Raw genomic sequence first — 19561 nt, forward strand, 5'->3', positions numbered from 1 at the left:
CAGCACTTCCGGGTGAGAGGTCAGAATTAGAGTTGAGCCCTCAAAGCCTTGAGCAGCTGGCTTCTCCTGGGTGAGTGAGATATTGTGTGTGTCAGCGCTGATTTGTCTCTATCTAAATGAAGGTGTGTTCTTTTGCACAACTTCTGTTGTTTACTGCCTGAGTGAATGATGACTCATGGTTTTAAACCACTACTCAGTTTGTCAATTCTTCTGATGCTGCTGAAAGATGGTTCCTGCAACTATAGATGTTTTTGTTCCGCTCTCAGGCAAACCACATGCGTGTAGCTTTCACGTGTTTTACAAACTTTGATCAGAAACACTTGCAAAATGTGTTAAACATGACAAGCTTAAAGAAGATGTGAGGCGTGCTGGCCTGGGTCATAATTCCATGGACAACCTGTCAGAATAAGTAACACGCTTTTGAAGCGGTGAACTGGAAGCATTTCCAGAGGCCCACACATCACACAAATGGAATGCAGAAAACTTCAAGGAACAAAAAGATCGATGAGTGACATCTCACCTAAAACATATCCTGGCAATGCCTAAAGTAAAAAAACACCCACAACCACATCCTGCACAGAGCTGGGCAGCGTGTGTATTGAATATCCAGGGATGTCTACATTTCAAGGCAGGGGATGGGTGCACATATCACCTTACCTGGCCTAGCCCTCCCCTCATGGCTGATTGCTGCAAACTGTGGCACATCAAAAAATAAATATTTCTGATTTTGTACACACACACTCGCTGAGAGTAACATTCTGAGAGAATGGTGTAGCAACTTAAGTATACACTTAGGGGCTTATTAACAAGCCCTTTGCGCCGCTGGAACGCCACTTTTTCCCATATTAAAAGAGACGGGCCAGCGGTGCAAGGGGTTTGTAAATAAGCCCCTTAATCAGGGCTCGAGTCGGGGTACCACGCGGGTGGACGGCGTCTCCCCACTTATTTTACCGGGAGCTCGATAACTGGAGCAAATGGAGCCACACATTCACTCTTTGGCCTCTCTGGGGCGAGATCAGAGCTCATTCAGAACGCTGCTCACGCGCTGGCTTCTCTGATGCAATCGCATCTAAGGGGTGAGTGAGGGGTGGCAAGGAGTCTGATGGTGCAAGCCACCTTTCGTGACATCACTTCCTGTCGTGACGTCAGCGCCCCCTACTTCTTTTTTTAGGACTTGTGCCTTGCCCTTAATGTATGCAAACAATTCACACTACTATTTGAAGACGCCATCTGATGGCAGTGTTTCACAGTTTAAATGGAATCCCAAAAGAGATTCATGCTTTTAAGCAGGCCTGGAAGAAATTTCCATTAGGCAATCATAATCGCATGCAATTTCATAATTTAGGCTTATGCTTCTTACTTGATTCTCGAAATTACACAATTACACCACATTATGTACCTATGCACTGTTTGCAGAAAAAAACTTGGCGCAACAACCAGAATGGGAGCAGCTGCTGTTTGAAGTGCTTTTGTTTTGAGCTATTTTTTTGCGCCAATTCTATTCTAGCAAGGAAGTGTTTTGCTCTAAAGTATAGTGCCAAATGCCGGATTTGCTTTTACACATAATTTTGCATAATTGTTTCAAAATTCTGCATGAGTACCCAAAAGAAACGACCTTTTAGATGGATCACAATTACTCATTCGGCAAACTCAGGGCCTGATTCACAAATGACAATTCTCATTGCGGAGATTCCGTCCTGAGTGCGGAGACACCCCACAACTGTGTGGCCTCCACCACGAGTGCGGAGGGCCTTTGTTAATCAGGTTCTCAGTTTACTACCGGATAATGCTAAAGCCAGAGATTTGTCCAAATTATCCAAAAATTAAACCAAACCAATTCCTAATATCCAAACTAGCCAATATGGATTTGTTCACGTCAGGCTGAAGCAAGACCATGCCATCTGGTAAAATCAGGTTTTATTCAGCTCCACACTACATTCGCTTCCCCAATTTGTTCCACCTCCGACTTCAATAGCCAGTGTTAAAGATGTGACTGTTAAAGATTAGAGGTGATAGATGGCACCCCTCTTTAGTCTCTCTTTGAGGTCTCTGAAACTATTCCAATAGTAATTACCTGAGCTTTTGAATTTCATAGAGATGTTTCACTTCCGGGAATTGTGTGACGACAACCTATCGTTTTTAAGACCAATACAGAAAAGTTCAAGTTGGTGTCATCAAAGGCATTCACCATGACTAAAACTGCTTCTCTCTTTCCTTTCACTTGCCCTCACAACATTGAAGAGTAAACTCATATTGTCATGTACGCACTCCTCACAAAAACTACATGATCCTTTCAAACCAATGTCTATATCTACATTTTACCAAATATACTGGCCTACGGCTAATAGAAACTTGATGGTCTATAATCCACTTATGGATAGCTGAAATTACACATTTTTCCCTTTCTCTTTTTAAAGGATACTGGGCAAGTTTTCCAGAATTGAACTAGAATGCGTATTAATATAAGTTGTTCTGCATTTGAACTCGCACGTATATTGAAAGATATTGCAATTGGCACAAAATCATTATGATGTGCTTTAGTGCGTTTTTCTGCCTCAGACTAGCTGGACTTCAGTTAGGCCTCATCTCCATCTTTGTTAAAATGGCTGCTGAATCATGATATTCATTCTGTGGCCATATTTCTCGATCACCAATAGTTGCAGCAAGAAGCGAACTGTTTGTTTTATATGACATGTTGTTGCATCGCTGCTATAAAACAGCGATGCAACACTATCATTGTGTCCTCCTTGCGACACCATGGATGTGCTGTATTTACTGTACGGTGCTCCATGTCACAAGGATTAACAGATGCGTCAGCAATCCTGACGTATCTGTCAGAGCAAAATTCACACATTGCTGGAGTTGTGTCATAAGCATGACGCAACTCCAGCAATGCATGGGGGAGGCATATACCTATTGCACTGCGTCACCCTTACGCCTGCTATGAGGCAGGAGTAAGGATTTGACGCAATGACGTACCAGAAGTGGCGCAGTGAAATCTGATAGATTTCACTGCGTCACTTCTACAAGGCTTTCTTGTGGGGGAACAACCCACCCTGCATACATTATACCTGACGCAGGTATAAAGTGACGCAGGGGTTAACAAAGTGACGCATCTACCTAGATGCGTCACTTTGTGAATATGATGCAACGTGGCGCATTATTTACGCCACTGCTGCGTCACAAAAAGTGACGCAACGGCAGCGAAAAAGTGTTGCAAGGGGCTCATAGTGTATTGCATTCATTGGCAAATATTTTCTGGTGTTTATGTAACTAGTTTGTTATGACACCTCCAGTTGACATTAGGTCAGAATGACTAAACCAACATTCATGTAGTGTGTCAATGCTGAGATGTTAGAGTTATGTGACATTTAGGAAATATGAAATATGTTTTGCTGTACTAATGTTCACACCATGCTGACTTTTCAGTATCCATGATTTCCTATGATGAAAATGCCTCTAGGATGCTGCCCGATTTTCTAATGATTTGCTGCACATACGAAACTTGGTCAAGTTTCTTAAATGTTAGCAAAATGTTGCATTATTTTTGTAACTGAGAGCCTACCTAGCAATTGACTTTATGTACTTTGATTGATTCATTTGCATTTTCCTGTTTTCTGTATTGCACTTTGAAATTGGAATAAACCTTCATGGTTTTTTCTAAATTTCCGATCTTGAACTCCATTTTTGAGTCTGTCCTTTCTTATTGACTGTATTTTGAAAAAGCTATTTGAATCTCTTGTCTCTAGGGACACATTCCTTTATTGGCTTTGAGGTTAACACCGTTCCAGTCCTTTACAACCTGGGCAATCCACTGTCATGCAGATTGTCAGAGTGCAAGTGCACCCACAATACATTCAGTGATACTCTTATTGTGCAATTTATTCAAAATTCAAGGAAAAAATGCAGCAAAACTTTTAGATTTTGTTAGAGAACCCATGAGTCGCAGCAGTTTCCTGCTTTTCAATTTCACTATCTGGTCGATGACCTTTACATTTTTATTGTTTGCATGATAACCATGCCCTTTAGAACCATCTCTCACACCTGCCTCCTCACACATTGGAAAGCGTCCTCTATACAGAATTTCAAAGATGTATTCAATATATTCAAATCTTAGATTAAACATTAATTATTATAAAGGTATTCATTTATCTCCTTTTTGTAATTGCACAATGGGAGTTCATTCTTTCTGCAGAGATACATTGAGTCTCCAGTTCAACAAAGTGTCTTTTATGAAAGCACAATATAAAGTTATCTGAATCACTGCATGACCTGATATATAGATACTTTCCAGCCTAGTGTGAACACATTCTTCCCAATACTATTTTTGCACAATTTACAATCAATCTTGGAAAATTACTATTATCATCTAAGTAATGTGAATAATCTCACTCAGTAAGAGTGGCCAGTCTCCAGCTATCCATTACTCTCACCACTTCCATCAGATCTTGTAAATTGGCTTTGTGTTTTGGTTATTTCATGCTGAACCTGTATTTCTGCCCAGAATCAGGTCCGATCCCAGCTAACAATAACTTGCATATTTTATAAAATAGTCGGGGCATATTTACAATAAATTGGCATCGGGCAGCGCCACAAGGCTTCTTTTCTTGCTGTACTGCCCTACGCCTATTTGAAAGGGAAGAATACAGAGTTTACAAGATACAGTGCATTCATGTCCTTTCAGCAAGTGGCGGTCCACATTTTGCAGCCGTGCACCAATGCAGGTACCCTTACACCATGGTGCAAAGGAGTCTGCATTGTGGGCAGGATTGTTTTTGTGTAGGAAAGGGAATCTTCCTGCACAAAAACAATCCTAATAGGTGTTTTCCTCTTTCTATGTGTACTGCAGAATGCAGCACACATAGAAAGAGGAAAAAACTAGGAGAAATAAAAAACATTTCTCCGTGTTACTCCTGCTCTGGAGAGGTGCACGGTTTTGACACATTCCCAGATACATGCCATGTTGTAAATCTGGGAATCTGTCAAAGCCTATGGGCGTTGCATGGGAACACCCACTGCAACGAAAATGGCATGCTTCCCTACGTAGAAACTTGCGCACATGTTAAGTTATTTCTACTGCATTTCCTGTGCTACCTGCCTTCTTACATTGATTATTGTGTAAATAACTTGTGGCTTAACAGAGTTTTACCAGAACACCGTACAACACTATTTAATTCCTTTTTTTCCTTTCTTTTTGCAAATAGATTCCATGCTCAAGGACTGAAAATAGAAAATCAACACCAAGGTGTAATGGAAGTTCAGGATACTTTGAGAATGTCTGTCTCAAATAAAATTACATGAAGCTAAGATGCATGTATGCAAATACAATGGCCTAGCAAGACAACAGAATGTGCACAGCACAATGACCTATCTAGAAACATTAGTTTAGATTAGATTAGATGAGATTAGATTAGATGAGATTAGATTAGATTGGAAGTTTGTAAGGCACAATAACGTAATGCAGACGAAAGGTATTCCAGTGCCGAAGGAGCAAGAGAGAACTGATGAAAGAAAGTAGGGTGAGATGAAATGACTAAAAGGAAAATGACTTGCAAAAGACCCAAGCCTCGAGCAATTTGGTTATTGTGTTAACACCATTGTTATACAGTTTAAAGAATATGCAGCACACATTGAAAAGGCGCTGTCTCCAACCAGACGTATATAGACTTTTGAGATTTTAAAGAGGAAGGAGAATTGAGATCTAAGATGGTGAAGGGCAGTATTATCAAAAATTCTTTGCAGATATATTTTTCCTTGATCGCAGCAAGCTTTTTATGCAATGTGTAGGCTTTTGAACCAGACTAATTTTTGGTTCGGAAGCAAGTGCAAGGTCGCAAGGTGACTGGAAATTGATAGTTTCCTATTAAGGCCCAGGATAAGTCTGGCTGCTGTGCTTTGAAAAGGTTGAAGCCTATTTAAAAGACATTTTGTGAGGTCAACATATAATGAATTGCTGTAATCCAAGCATGGTGTAATTTGTCTTGAATAAATGCGCTACAGCAGTGTATTGGTAACAACACAAGGATCTTCCTTAGGGTTTTCAGCCTAACAAAATAAGATGAAGTGACATTGGTGACCTTAGCATTAAAAATAACGCCCACGTTCCAGACACTATTTCCTGGTATTGGTGTCAGAACCATGTTATCTGGCCACAAGAATCTGGACCATAATTCTTGATTTTTACCCCATATTAAGATCTTGGTTTTAGCAGGGCTGAGGGGGAGTTCATTTTCCTACATCTAAACAGCAAAGAATTTCATGCATTTTTGGAAAATCTTCTGAACTTGGTGGAGAACACGGTCTATCCTAACCACCATATTAAGTATCATCAGTATAAAGATAATTTGTAAACAAAAGGTCTCGCATTTGTTGGAGCTGGAGTTATTTTGGAGTTGGAGTTTCTTTACTGAGACATGTTGCAGGGTGCAGTACCATTGGACCTCTTTTGGCCACTTATGGTACTGGAACATGGCTAGGTAAAAAAACATGGCTAGGTAAAAAAACATTCCAACTCTAACAAATGTGAGACCTATAGTATAGACTTTGGCGAGCCACGCCTATGAAAAGAAAGGCACGGCTCGCCAAAGTCTATTTTTTCAAAATTGTAAGCTTTTGGTAAGCAGCGCACCAAGCTGCCTGTGCCGCACTGCTTACTAAAAGCTTTCAGTATTGAAAAATTAGACATTGGCGAGCCGTGTTGAAGAAAAGAAAGGTGCGCCTTGCCAAAGTCTATTTTTTCAATACTGTACGCTTTTGGTACACAGCGCAGCATGCTGCCTGTGCCACGCTGCAAAATGGTGAATGTTGTGTGAGCCACAATCTCGTGTGCCGCCATTACGAATAATAAAAAAATATAAAAGTGAACGCCCTCCTGAAACCTTACACCACATTATGTACCTATGCACTGTTTGCAGAAAAAAACTTGGCGCAACAACCAGAATGGGGGCAGCTGCTGTTTGAAGTGCTTTTGTTTTGAGCTATTTTTTTGCGCCAATTCTATTCTAGCAAGGAAGTGTTTTGCTCTAAAGTATAGTGCCAAATGCCGGATTTGCTTTTACACATAATTTTGCATAATTGTTTCAAAATTCTGCATGAGTACCCAAAAGAAACGACCTTTTAGATGGATCACAATTACTCATTCGGCAAACTCAGGGCCTGATTCACAAATGACAATTCTCATTGCGGAGATTCCGTCCTGAGTGCGGAGACACCCCACAACTGTGTGGCCTCCACCACGAGTGCGGAGGGCCTTTGTTAATCAGGTTCTCAGTTTACTACCGGATAATGCTAAAGCCAGAGATTTGTCCAAATTATCCAAAAATTAAACCAAACCAATTCCTAATATCCAAACTAGCCAATATGGATTTGTTCACGTCAGGCTGAAGCAAGACCATGCCATCTGGTAAAATCACGTTTTATTCAGCTCCACACTACATTCGCTTCCCCAATTTGTTCCACCTCCGACTTCAATAGCCAGTGTTAAAGATGTGACTGTTAAAGATTAGAGGTGATAGATGGCACCCCTCTTTAGTCTCTCTTTGAGGTCTCTGAAACAATTCCAATAGTAATTACCTGAGCTTTTGAATTTCATATAAAGAGATGTTTCACTTCCGGGAATTGTGTGACGACAACCTATCGTTTTTAAGACCAATACAGAAAAGTTCAAGTTGGTGTCATCAAAGGCATTCACCATGACTAAAACTGCTTCTCTCTTTCCTTCCACTTGCCCTCACAACATTGAAGAGTAAACTCATATTGTCATGTACGCACTCCTCACAAAAACTACATGATCCTTTCAAACCAATGTCTATATCTACATTTTACCAAATATACTGGCCTACGGCTAATAGAAACTTGATGGTCTATGAACCACTTATGGATAGCTAAAATTACACATTTTTCCCTTTCTCTTTTTAAAGGATACTGGGCAAGTTTTCCAGAATTGAACTAGAATGCGTATTAATATAAGTTGTTCTGCATTTGAACTCGCACGTATATTGAAAGATATTGCAATTGGCACAAAATCATTATGATGTGCTTTAGTGCGTTTTTCTGCCTCAGACTAGCTAGACTTCAGTTAGGCCTCATCTCCATCTTTGTTAAAATAGCTGCTGAATCATGATATTCATTCTGTGGCCATATTTCTCGATCACCAATAGTTGCAGCAAGATGCGAACTGTTTGTTTTATATGACATGTTGTTGCATCGCTGCTATAAAACAGCTATGCAACACTATCATTGCGTCCTCCTTGCGACACCATGGATGTGCTGTATTTACTGTACGGTGCTCCATGTCGCAAGGATTGACAGATGGATCAGCAGTCCTGACGTATCTGTCAGAGCAAAATTCACACATTGCTGGAGTTGTGTCGTAAGCATGACGCAACTCCAGCAATGCATGGGGGAGGCATATACCTATTGCACTGCGTCACCCTTACGCCTGCTATGAGGCAGGAGTGACGTTTTGACGCAATGACGTACCAGAAGTGGCGCAGTGAAATCTGATAGATTTCACTGCGTCACTTCTACAAGGCTTTCTTGTGGGGGAACAACCCACCCTGCATACATTATACCTGACGCAGGTATAAAGTGACGCAGGGGTTTACAAAGTGACGCATCTACCTAGATGCGTCACTGCGTCACTTTGTAAATATGACGCAACGTGGCACATTATTTACGCCACTGCTGCATCACAAAAAGTGATGCAACGGCGGTGAAAAAGTGTTGCAAGGGGCTCATAAATAAGGCCCATAGTGTATTGCATTCATTCGCAATTATTTTCTGGTGTTTATGTAACTAGTTTGTTATGACACCTCCAGTTGACATTAGGTCAGAATGACTAAACCAACATTCATGTAGGGTGTCAATGCTAAGATGGTAGAGTTATGTGACATTTAGTAAATATGAAATATGTTTTGCTGTACTAATGTTCACACCATGCTGACTTTTCAGTATCCATGATTTCCTATGATGAAAATGCCTCTAGGATGCTGCCCGATTTTCTAATGGTTTGCTGCACATACGAAACTTGGTCTAGCTTCTTAAATGTTAGCAAAATGTTGCATTATTTTTGTAACTGACAGCCTACATAGCAATTGACTTTATGTACTTTGATTGATACATTTGCATTTTTCTGTTTTCTGTATTGCACTTTGAAATTGGAATAAACCATCATGGTTTCCTCTAAATTTCCGATCTTGAACTCCATTTTTGAGTCTATCCTTTCTTATTGACTGTATTTTGAAAAAGCTATTTGAATCTCTTGTCTCTAGGGACACATTCCTTTATTGGCTTTGAGGTTAACACCGTTCCAGTCCTTTACAACCTGGGCAATCCACTGTCATGCAGATTATCAGAGTGCAAGTGCACCCACAATACATTCAGTGATACTCTTATTGTGCAATTTATTCAAAATTCAAGTAAAATATGCAGCAAAACTTTTAGATTTTGTTAGAGAACCCATGAGTCGCAGGAGTTTCCTGCTTTTCAATTTCACTATCTGGTCGAAGACCTTTACATTTTTATTGTTTGCATGATAACCATGCCCTTTAGAACCATCTCTCACACCTACCTCCTCACACATTGGAAAGCGTCCTCTATACAGGATTTCAAAGATGTATTCAATATATTCAAATCTTAGATTAAACATTAATTATTATAAAGGTATTCATTTATCTCCTTTTTGTAATTGCACAATGGGAGTTCATTCTTTCTGCAGAGATACATTGAGTCTCCAGTTCAACAAAGGGTCTTTTATGAAAGCACAATATAAAGTTATCTGAATCACTGTATGACCTGATATATAGATTCTTTCTAGCCTAGTGTGAACAAATTCTTCCCAATACTATTTTTGCACAATTTACAATCAATCTTGAAAAATTACTATTATCATCTAAGTAATGTGAATAATCTCACTCAGTAAGAGTGGCCAGTCTCCAGCTATCCATTACTCTCACCACTTCCATCAGATCTTGTAAATTGGCTTTGTGTTTTGGTTATTTCATGCTGAACCTGTATTTCTGCCCAGAATCAGGTCCGATCCCAGCTAACAATAACTTGCATATTTTATAAAATAGTCGGGGCATATTTACAATAAATTGGCATAGGGCAGCGCCACAAGGCTTCTTGCTGTGCTGCCCTACGCCCATTTGAAAGGGAAGAATACAGAGTTTACAAGATACAGTGCATTCATGTCCTTTCAGCCAGTGGCGGCCCACATTTTGCAGCCGTGCACCAATGCAGGTACCCTTACACCATGGTGCAAAGGTGTCTGCATTGTGGGCAGGATTGTTTTTGTGTAGGAAAGGGAACCTTCCTGCACAAAAACAATCCTAATAGGTGTTTTCCTCTTTCTATGTGTACTGCAGAATGCAGCACACATAGAAAGAGGAAAAAACAAGGAGAAATAAAAAAAATTTCTCCTTGTTACTCCTGCTCTGGAGAGGTGCACGGTTTTGACACATTCCCAGATACATGCCATGTTGTAAATGTGGGAATCTGTCAAAGCCTATGGGCGTTGCGTGGGAACACCCACTGCAACGAAAATGGCATGCTTCCCCTACGTAGAAACATGCGCACATGTTAAGTTATTTCTACTGTATTTCCTGTGCTACCTGCCTTCTTACATTGATTATTGGGTAAATAACTTGTGGCTTAACAGAGTTTTACCAGAACAACGTACAACACTATTTAATTCCTTTTTTCCTTTCTTTTTGCAAATAGATTCCATGCTCAAGGACTGAAAATAGAAAATCAACACCAAGGTGTAATGGAAGTTCAGGATACTTTGAGAATGTCTGTCTCAAATAAAATTACAGGAAGCTAAGATGCATGTATGCAAATACAATGGCCTAGCAAGACAACAGAATGTGTACAGCACAATGACCTATCTAGAAACATTAGTTTAGATTAGAGTAGATGAGATTAGATTAGATGAGATTAGATTAGATTGGAAGTTTGTAAGGCACAATAACGTAATGCAGACGAAAGGTATTCCAGTGCCGAAGGAGCAAGAGAGAACAGATGAAAGAAAATAGGGTGAGATGAAATGACTAAAAGGAAAATGACTTGCAAAAGACCCAAGCCTCGAGCAATTTGGTTATTGTGTTAACACCATTGTTATACAGTTTAAAGAATATGCAGCACACATTGAAAAGGCGCTGTCTCCAACCAGACGTAGATAGACTTTTGAGATTTTAAAGAGGAAGGAGAATTGAGATCTAAGATGGTGAAGGGCAGTATTATCAAAAATTCTTTGCAGATATATTTTTCCTTGATCACAGCAAGCTTTTTATGCAATGTGTAGGCTTTTGAACCAGACTAATTTTTGGTACGGAAGCAAGTGCAAGGTCGCAAGGGGACTGGAAATTGATAGTTTCCTATTAAGGCCCAGGATAAGTCTGGCTGCTGTGCTTTGAAAAGGTTGAAGCCTATTTAAAAGACATTTTGTGAGGTCAACATATAATGAATTGCTGTAATCCAAGCATGGTGTAATTTGTCTTGTATAAATGCGCTACAGCAGTGTATTGGTAACAACACACGGATCTTCCTTAGGGTTTTCAGCCTAACAAAATAAGATGAAGTGACATTGGTGACCTTAGCATTAAAAATAACGCCCACGTTCCAGACACTATTTCCTGGTATTGGTGTCAGAACCATGTTATCTGGCCACAAGAATCTGGACCATAATTCTTGATTTTTACCCCATATTAAGATCTTGGTTTTAGCAGGGCTGAGGGGGAGTTCATTTTCCTACATCTAAACAGCAAAGAATTTCATGCATTTTTGGAAAATCTTCTGAACTTGGTGGAGAACACGGTCTATCCTAACCACCATATTAAGTATCATCAGTATAAAGATAATTTGTAAACAAAAGGTCTCGCATTTGTTGGAGCTGGAGTTATTTTGGAGTTGGAGTTTCTTTACTGAGACATGTTGCAGGGTGCAGTACCATTGGACCTCTTTTGGCCACTTATGGTACTGGAACATGGCTAGGTAAAAAAACATGGCTAGGTAAAAAAACATTCCAACTCTAACAAATGCGAGACCTATAGTATAGACTTTGGCGAGCCGCGCCTATGAAAAGAAAGGCACGGCTCGCCAAAGTCTATTTTTTCAAAATTGTAAGCTTTTGGTAAGCAGCGCACCAAGCTGCCTGTGCCGCACTGCTTACTAAAAGCTTTCAGTATTGAAAAATTAGACATTGGCGAGCCGTGTTGAAGAAAAGAAAGGTGCGCCTTGCCAAAGTCTATTTTTTCAATACTGTACGCTTTTGGTACACAGCGCAGCATGCTGCCTGTGCTGCGCTGCAAAATGGTGAATGTTGTGTGAGCCACAATCTCGTGTGCCGCCATTACGAATAATAAAAAAATATAAAAGTGAACGCCCTCCTGAAACCTACAGCATGGTGCACGGAGGCAGGAGGGCGATTTAAGAAAATAGTACTCACAAACTGTAAATGAAACATAGTGAGTAACAAAACAAGTAAAAGGGCCAGTCCTTAAGGGAGGTTACAAAAAACAGAAAAGTCGGTACTAAGGAGGGAATACTAGGCCCATTCATGGATCAAACGCAACCATTAAAAATGGACAGTAACAGGAGCCAATTGAAAAGATGGGGCGGAAAATAGGCAGAGCTTCAAGTCCATACCTGAATACAGCATGTCTCGAACAGACAGCGCAAGCGCTGCCTACGCGAGACCTAAAATGAAGAAGAGGGTATAGCAGCCAGAGGCAGAGGTTTCACACAGATGTGAAAGAAATTACAGCTGATAGAAGAGTTTAGGGGACACTACATTTGTAATTTGTAGGCAAGTATCTGTAGTTACCACAAATTACCAACTGCCTTCTGTCTTGCAGAAGACATCTAAACCAGTTCAAGACACTGCATCACAGCCCCTCTTTACAAAGGCAATGCAGACAGATGGAAAAGGACATGGAAGTTAGTTTATCTTTGTTCTGCCATAAGTCGAGATCATCCCATGGTGGATGCAGACTCCGTTGAGTGTGCTGGTCAGAAGCCAGATTGAGCTCAATCGAATAGAGTACACACTTATTAATACAATCTTGGGTTGGTTAAACATTACCTCATACACATTATGGGAAAGGGTTTTAGTAACCCTCTAGGACTTTAAAAAATGTGTTTTTCTTTTTAATAGCTGCTTTGTAGATTTTTTTGAGCAGTTTTGTGTGAATTCTTTGCAGTAGCAACAAAGCTTTTCTTCCAGGCTCCTCAGTTCTATTTTAAAGATTTGCTTTTAGCTGATTATGATTGTCATTAAATCTGTCTTCATTGGGCTTGGAATGTCATGGTTGATTGGGGCAATTTTACCAAGTACTATATATTTCAATTTATTAAAGTTACTAGCATCCTGCTTAGTATCACCGTCCATTGAACAAGTAGAGTTGGGTAGAGCAACGTTTGTAACATTTTGACTACTGTGGTCCCTAAATGAATAGCTACTGGAAGTTGGGGACCCCAGCGGAAGGAATTGCTAAGATTTTAACGTCTAAACAATGCACAAAACACATAAACAAGTATATATCAGACAAATACACACATTATGAAATCTTTGATTTAATTGATAAAAAATTAAAAAATATATATTTTTTTAGAAACTTTATTTAAAGTTTTATGCAACAACACAATACAGGTGTGCAGACAATGCCAGAAAAAGTAAAAAAGGAAAACATGTAGTCATAAGGTACAGTTCTAGGGATCAGCCCAACAGCAGCCCCCCCACCTACTATCATTTGTCAGGTATAAACAAACTTTTAACAATTAACATTACTCCCCCTCCTCTTCTTCGGTTCCTGCCTGGCTGCCTGCCAGTGTGTATTTTTAGAGCCCTCTCTGTAGGCCATTAGCTAGTAGATCATGGATAACATTTATTTAAATGGAAAGGTATGAGCTTTTCAAAATTTGGTATTTTTAAAACATTAATCAATATGCTAACCTTTAGCATATCGTTTTCTTTTTTGCTCCTTATATAGTCTCTCTTTTTGTCTGCGCATATCAGTCCTTCAATAAAGGGTACCAATCCTCCTTACCAGATTGTTTGCTGTACTTGCGCTGCTCCAACGAATCAAGCAAACAAGACCAACCTAGTTTTAGCCTCCAATTCCAAACTCTTTCACGTTTACACAATGTTTTAAATTTTTAAATTTTACTTTTTATCAATATATATGTTATTGATCTGCTAACATTATTGACTTTTCTAAACAGTTGTGGACAAACCTGAGTGGACATTGAAGACACCCTGGTTGAGATCCGCTGGGATAGAGCACTTTCAAAGTTGGTATTAGTTACTTCAGGCCATATATGGACAAAATAAGGAAACCTCTTCATGTTTATGATATATTCAATATTGTGTGTAGTATTAAATAGAATATTATAGGTGCCAGACCAAGGAATAGGGTTTGTCTTTTCCACAGAAACTTTCTTAAAGGAAGATGTAATAGTTTCTAGAGTGTGGCGAGCTTTATGGGTTGCATATGTTACCATTTGGTGAAGTCATAAAACTAAGGACCCAAATCTGTCCTCCCTTACTCTTGGAGCTTCAAAGTCTTGGGCCCATAAATTGATACCTCACAATAGTAGAAGCTTAACTGTCTGCAATAGATATGGCAACAGGAATTTGAAATGTAAAGGGGAAAAGGTGGAATCCAAACCAGGCGATCCATATACAAAGCGCCCAGGTAATGGAGTCCATTTTGCATATTGCTATGTTTACTAATAAAAATTCACAAGTGGGGAGAGGGACAGTACAAAGAAGGGAAACTATTAGGGCACCATTATAAAAACCTGCCACTCCTTCTCTTTGTGGACGACATAAATTATACTGTAACTGCTAGGGACTGCCAAAGTTAGTTCAGGTTTAAGCCATTTTTCAGCAGTAAAGGTTAAATCTAAGGAATGTTGCAAGATCTAGTCTCTAATCTCAATTTAGTTTTTGACAAGTGAGTGAACATTAAGTAACATTGCTTTTAAAAAGCTGTTTTTGGCACTGAATGGTTTCAGTAAATTTGGATGATTATGAGAAACATCCAAAGCAGACAAAGAAGATGAAAATAAACCTTTAGTGCTACCCACTTGTGGAGTGGTCTGATATGAATTCTTTTGATCAATCATGGGAGGACAGGGGTTCCATTATTCTCCTGCTGGAGCGTGGATGGGTGCAGACAGAGTAACCTTTGGCACTCTAACTGCGCATGTCCTAACCACATGTCTGCTGTGCGTATGCACTGTGTGCGTCTGCTGCACGTCCAAGCACCCTGTTCCTTTAAATAGGTGGATAGGTGACAATCACAGGGCGCAGCATGGCAATAACTAGTGCACTAACATCTCAAACAATGTGTGTGGGAAGGAACAAAAGTTAAAAATAAACCATGAGGTGTAAATGTGGAACCTACACAGGTAAGTGCCCACAAAGTTATTTACATCCCACAGTGCAAATGAAAATCACAAATAAAAATCCAAGTAAATAAAACTAAAGAAAATATTTAAAATATCTGCTTAAAAATATTTAACGTCGCCCACCAGTTGTCCGCTGTGCAGCTGTGCCTCCTGCTCCATTAAATAGGTGGAGAGGTGTCAAACGCAGAATACAGTATACAAATCGAAAGCTCTAACTACCCAAACTGTGCGTGGGAAGGAAAGAAAGTAGAAAGAAACAAAGATGAGAATGTGGTACCCTGGCAGGTAAGAACGGGATGGAGCACTGTCCTCCACTGACCTAGCCCATCGGTTGTCCGTGACAGTTCAAAATTCTCATTCGCGAGCCCCCGCTTTGCCATATCCATGGAAAGCATTTACAGAGTACTCCCTAACCTGGGTGGTGTAATTGAGGAAGTTGATATTGATGCACTCACAGTTCCGGATCGGTTCTCATTCAGAGGCGATCCCCATTACAGATGTCACACCCACAACTTGGTATTCCCACCTGACTAGACCAGACGTATCCTAGCTTAAGGGCATAAACTTGAAGGCATTCAATCCTCCGGCATGGTACCAAACCCATTGTATAAATCACCCGGATTCAATGAACTTAGGGTGTGGACTGTTGATAAATTGGAACACTTATGCCTCCTATGACTCGGCTCTTATGACAGCAGCATAAGTGCCCTTAGTCCCCAGAATTCCCCGTCCTGTAAAGACCCCCCATATTCATAGTGGGGTCGAAACATCATCAGCAATCAATAAGGATAGTCTTGAGCGCACTAGAAAAAGCTCTGGTCCTTGATCCGTAATATTGAATCACAAAAGTCATCCTTTCTATTCCAATAACCTGTTTTATAACTCAATACAGTTACTTCGTGTTTTAATACAAGCTGGTTATGGTCACTTCACTGGGGTCACATAAGCCACTTTTTTCTATTCTTCAATATTTGCTTAAGCATTAGTTTTAGAACAAGAGGAGGAATGGCACGTGCGCGCAGCCTAAGGCAAGCCCGTCTGCGCCGGTCCGCGTCTGGCCCGCGTCTAGCGCCATGACCCCTGCTCCAATTCTCAAATGCCATAAGTTATTATCGTATTCGCGAGAGGATCTCCTAAAGTTGAATACGAATATCAATACAGAATGTGGCATACCAATAGACCTCAGGTTTGAGCCAAGGAGGTGCCAACACTGTAAGTTGAACTTCAGTTATATTAAGGCAAAGAATATCACTATCCAAGAAGCACAAAAAAACAGATCAAAGCAGAATGAGTGGAGAGCAGTATTAATTAATGCACGTTCACTGATTCGACACAATACTGAATTGGCGGATCCGATTGAAAGCCAGAAACTCGATCTAGCATTCATCACAGAAACGTGGGCTGACGCTGCCTCAAATTCGGAACTGAAGGCAGCACTCCCGATAGGTTACTCGATGGTTAGAGCAGACAGAGAACATAAGCGGGGGGAGGGCTTGCTATTATTTTTAGAGAAGAACTTAGAGTGTTGGGTTGTGCTAGAGGCAGCTCACCAGAGTGCGAAACTCTAGCATTTCAGATAACACTCCATGACAATTACACGTTAAATGGCCTTCTTATTTATCGTCCACCAAAAGCTCAGAATACCCTGATGGAGAAGATAAGTCCCTTTCTAGAATCCAGTATAAATCACTCAGACTTCACATTATTAGGAGACTTTAATTTTCACTTAGAAAAAGGAGAGGATACCAACACGGCCGCACTTACCGACTCAATGGCAAGTTTTTCCTTAAAACAGATTGTCAGACAAGAGACCCATAGTGCAGGACACACCTTGGATGGATTTTTTACCTCCAATTCAAAAATAAAAATGTTGGAAGTTATACCAGTCATTTGGTCAGACCATAAAGCCATAGTATTCACCATACAGGATATCGGACAATCAAGAACACCTGCTGATACCCGGGCTAAAACGGTATATCAGGATTGGGCCAATACTGATATCTCCAGGCTACAAGATCTACTAGGAACATCCAAGCCAAATTTAGAAACTGACTCGAACGATATGGCCAATAGAGTATACCTCTGGACCAAGTCGGCGGTAGAATCAGTAGTTCTAAAGAAAACCTTCCTGTCTAAAAGGAAGCGACCTTCTCAACCATGGTTCTCGGATAAACTTAGAGAACATAAAAAGGCTTGTAGAAGGTCAGAAAGAAGGTGGAGAACGAATTATGATGATGTGAGGAAAAGAGAGTACGCACAGACGCTGCTTGAGTATAAAGAAACTATTAAATAGGAAAAGTCTAAATATATTACTAATAAGATTTTAGAAGCAAAAAATTCCAGCAGTGAATTGTTTAATACGGTGAAGAAACTTACTAGCCCTCCAGAGAGTTCTCAGAAGCAGAATGACCTAGAGTTTTGCAACACTCTGGGAACATTCTTCATTGATAAAGTTGAGACATTATACAAATCATTGAAAGCTAGTTCACAGTTAGCCCCTGATGATAGTATGGCAGGAAATTGCACTACAAAACCAAGTCCGGTGTTCCTCTTTCGTCCGCCTTCAGAGGAACAGATCAGACAAATAGTTATGTTAACTAAGTCCGGAGCTCCATCTGATCCTTGTCCCCCCAAAATCTTTCATATGCTCACAGATATGATCAGTGAACAACTTACAATAGTATTCTCAGAAATAATAAGGTCTGGGATATTCCCAGAATCATGGAAAATAGCATCAGTCCGGCCTTTATTGAAAAAGAGTAATCTAGATCCCAATGAGCCAAGTAGTTACCGACCAATCTCAAGAATTCCCTTTTATTCCAAGGTGTTGGAAAAATTAATTAATAAGCAAATCTCAACCTTTCTCATGGAAAAAGATCTTTTAGATCAATCACAATATGGCTTTAGAGAAGGTCCTGGAACCGAGACAGCACTGGTAATGGCAGTAGAAGAACTTAGAACAACTCTGGATGAGGGAAAGAAGGCCGCCTTAATTTTGTTAGATCTGTCAGCGGCCTTCGACACAGTCAATCATGGAATCCTAATTGAAAGACTAACAGAGTTAGGGCTCCATGACACTGCCACCACACTGTTATCATCATACTTAACAAACAAATCGTTTGTTGTAGAAATGGATGGACTGGTCTCTAAATCCTTCAACTTGTCATGTGGAGTGCCACAGGGCTCTTCCCTCAGCCCCACTCCCTTTAATATATACGTGGCACCTTTGGCGGCCATAATTAGAAAAGCTGGCTTCTCGGTTGTCTCATACGCCGATGACACACAGATAGTGGTCTCGGTGTCTGATAAGTTAGATGAGACAGCTGACCGATTCAATACCTGCATGTTACAGATTAATACCTGGATGCAGAGAAATTACCTCAAACTTAATGGGGGGAAAACAGAGGTGCTGCTATTAGGAGCTAAGACACCCTTTTGGTCTCCAAGATGGTGGCCGGCTGACCTAGATGAATGTCCAGCCCCAGTCACGAAAGTGAGGAACTTAGGCGTCATAATTGACGAAAGACTAACGTTTGAATGGCAAATCAAGAAACTGGCCTCTGCCTTTTGGGGTATCTTGAAAATGATCAGTAAGATCCGTCATTTTATTCCACTAGATACCTTGAAAACTGTGGTTGTTGCTTTGGCTTTATCGCGACTGGATTATGCCAATGCCCTATATATGGGTCTTCAAACACAGTTTCTAATTAGACTCCAAAGGTTGCAAAACGCAGCGGCTAGAAAGATTTTGGACATTCCCAAGTTTGAGTCTGTCTCCCTCCGGCTGAAAGAACTTCACTGGCTACCTGTGGCCAAAAGAATTATCTTCAAGTCACAATGCCTAGCATTCAAGGCATTACATGGGAATGGATCACACTATCTCATAACACATATTAAAAAATACATTCCAGCTAGGAACCTAAGGTCATCACAAGCACTTCTTCTATCAATACCCAGATATAAGCAAGCACGATGGGGGGGTAGGAGCTTCTTTCTGGGAACAGCAAAAATGTGGAATACTCTACCTATGTCATAAAGAATAGCAATTCACTAATGACATTTAGAGGGTTGCTGAAAACATGGTTATTTCAGAACTAACAACCTAAACATTTGGTGATCCAAGCAAAACTGTATAGAATCCTTATGT

The sequence above is a fragment of the Triturus cristatus genome, chromosome 6 (genome assembly GCF_964204655.1).
Source record: "Triturus cristatus chromosome 6, aTriCri1.1, whole genome shotgun sequence".
Taxonomy (NCBI): Eukaryota; Metazoa; Chordata; class Amphibia; order Caudata; family Salamandridae; genus Triturus; species Triturus cristatus.